The 2,535-nt window shown below is 57.9% G+C and overlaps 1 long non-coding RNA gene across 1 annotated transcript; it reads left to right on the top strand.

Annotated features, from left to right (window-relative positions):
- The first annotated feature begins 6 nt into the window (after positions 1–6).
- Positions 7–2,170, top strand: LOC113204891 (uncharacterized). Its single transcript, XR_008011703.1, has 3 exons — positions 7–1,162; positions 1,259–1,534; positions 1,616–2,170. It is a non-coding gene; the product is annotated as an uncharacterized LOC113204891 (long non-coding RNA).
- The last annotated feature ends 365 nt before the right edge of the window (positions 2,171–2,535 follow it).

Raw genomic sequence — 2,535 nt, 5'->3', positions numbered from 1 at the left:
TCTCTCGTGCCCGGCCGATTATGAAGGCCCAATGCCTGCATACAACACTGAGGAGTGTGAGGTGTCGTGCATGAAGTTGAGCGACAGTACGGATGCCGTACGCTAGCCTGTATCAAAAAAAATTGTCATCGAGGTTGCACCCTCTAAAAATTATATGAAACTTGTAAAGAAAGTGTGCAAAATCTAGGTGCCACCAGGCAACGCTTTCCCGGCCCGGATCGCATTTGAAGATGGGAACTCGAAACGGCCGCGAGAGAGACCACCGTGGTATAACCGATTATAATCGCCAGCTGCACTCGGCTGGTGTGCCTAGGAATGACGGGGCATGAGTCAGATGAGACCCTATGAACCCTACTTCTCAACTGCTGAGGTGAATCCAGTGTCACAGCAAACGCGTCCTCTGCAGGGGCGTAAGTATCGCGACAGCCTATGTCACTTTCGACTCATCAGCTTTGTTTTTCGGTGTTATTTCTTTGTGGATATTAGGGCTTTGCCCTATGTGTAACGGTTATGAGATTGAATACAATGACACAAATAATTTGAGCAAAGAGTTCAGCAATAGCACCAATTGTGTTGAGGGCGTAGCGGGTGAAGCAGGCGCGGCCGTAGAATATTTTTTTATGTGTCTAGCCGTGTGTTTTTACGTATGTGTGGTATGCATTAGTGGTTTTGACGATGGCTTTGGGGATGAGGAGGGGGAAATATTGAGGTGCATTCAGAGCCGATCGAAGAACACACGTCTCCTGGGGCAGTCCAGCTGTCTGCTCGGCAGGGATACAAAGAGTGCGAAACAGCCAGTGCTCCATAGCTCCTCGTGGTGTACACTTCGTCGCAGACCTCGGCTAGCTTCATAGTTACCCAGTGCTCCACACCATGTCTCCATCGGGTGAACAGGTGAGTGTGCCTCATAGGCCGTACCGGTGTTTGAAGTGTTGGTGTTGTGTATAACGCGCGAGTGCTCCCCTCACCGTGTGTTGCGTGGTGGGGGCCCGCCAGCGGAGCAGGTCCGGCCGCCCGCCGGATCGCACTCAACCCCTTCGCGGCTGATCGATGATAGTCCGCAGACATATAGTGATTTCATTTTAATTTGCAGGCCAAAAAGAGAGGATTAAGCGACAGCGAGAGCGAGAGCGAGGAAAACCCCGCTGAAGTCAAGAGCAGAGTGAGTACGGCGTGTGCGTGTGCGTGCTGCAAGCGCGCGCGTGTGGTTGTACTTGATAATGCATAGATCTAAACACTTGTATGTGTGTTCGTTCAGAGGGTGTCCACGAAAACGGCCAGAGAGAGATCCTCTAGCGAGAATAGCAACATAAGTGGCAGCGGCAGCAGCAGCGAAAGCGGCAGCGACAGCGACAGCGGCAGCGACAGCGACAGCGGCAGCGACAGCGGCAGCGACAGCGACAGCGGCAGCGACAGTGACAGCGACAGGAGCACTTGCACCACTAAAACCAAGACCGCCGACACTAGTGCATCGGGTAGCAACACGAGTATTACCAGCACCACCGGACGGTGGAGCTTAGATGTTTTGGATGTGGTAAGAGTCCTTCGAGAAAATGTTACGCTTCGTGTGTCCTTTTGCATTGTAACGGTTGAAAACAATTCTGTAATCTTGTAGCGGGCGGTGCCAGTGCGCGGCTCTCCCACCCTCACGCCAGACCGCCTCCGATCAATCTTTTCGCCGACGGACCCAGTGATGCGCACGGCTCAGGTGGCAGTTCAGGCGGCCCCTTCAAATCATGGAACGTCGGGATCGCAAAATGCCGAACCTGCAACACGTCCCTCGGGAGGTCGGTTGCCCGTGAGAAGGGATCGTGAGAACGCCCTCGACCTCAGCAGAGCGAGCTCTCAGGGGTCAGCTGAGCCGAGGCGCAGGGCTCAGCTGAACTCTGCACCTGGCCACCGTTATGAGGACCCTATGTTACGGGGGCAATCTGCTTGTCATAGGCGTGAGGTGGTGAGCTGTTTGCGGTGCAATGAGACATCGCTAGCGGCGACAGACGACGAGGAAGAAGCGCGTGACGTTGCGCCCCGCGCCACACCTCGCAATGAGAGAGACGTTACGCCCCGCGCCGCGCCTCGCAGGGAGGGAGGACCCCGCACCACGGCTCCAAACAAGAGAGAGGTTACGCCCCGCGCCCCGCCTCGCAGGGAGGGAGGGCCCCGCGCCACGGCTGAGCAGGGAGGGAGGACCCCGCACCACGGCTCCAAACGAGAGAGAGGTTACGCCCCGCGCCCCGCCTCGCAGGGAGGGAGGGCCCCGCGCCACGGCTCCAAACGAGAGAGAGGTTGCTCCTGCGCCACGCCCCGCAGGGAGGGAGGACCCCGCGCCACGGTTCCAAACGAGAGAGAGGTTGCGCCCCGCGCCACGCCTCGCAGGGAGGGAGGGCCCCGCGCAACGGCTCCAAACGAGAGAGAGGTTGCGCCCCGCGCCACACCTCGCAATGAGAGAGAGGTTGCGCCCCGCGCCACGCCTCCCAATGGGAGAGAGAGGGAGCCCCACGCACCACCCCGCCCAGCACCACGCGTTGCGCCCCA

The sequence above is a fragment of the Frankliniella occidentalis genome, unplaced genomic scaffold (genome assembly GCF_000697945.3).
Source record: "Frankliniella occidentalis isolate FOCC.00 unplaced genomic scaffold, Focc_3.1 Scaffold195, whole genome shotgun sequence".
Classification (NCBI taxonomy): domain Eukaryota; kingdom Metazoa; phylum Arthropoda; class Insecta; order Thysanoptera; family Thripidae; genus Frankliniella; species Frankliniella occidentalis.
This window is presented reverse-complemented; position numbering and strand designations above follow the sequence as displayed.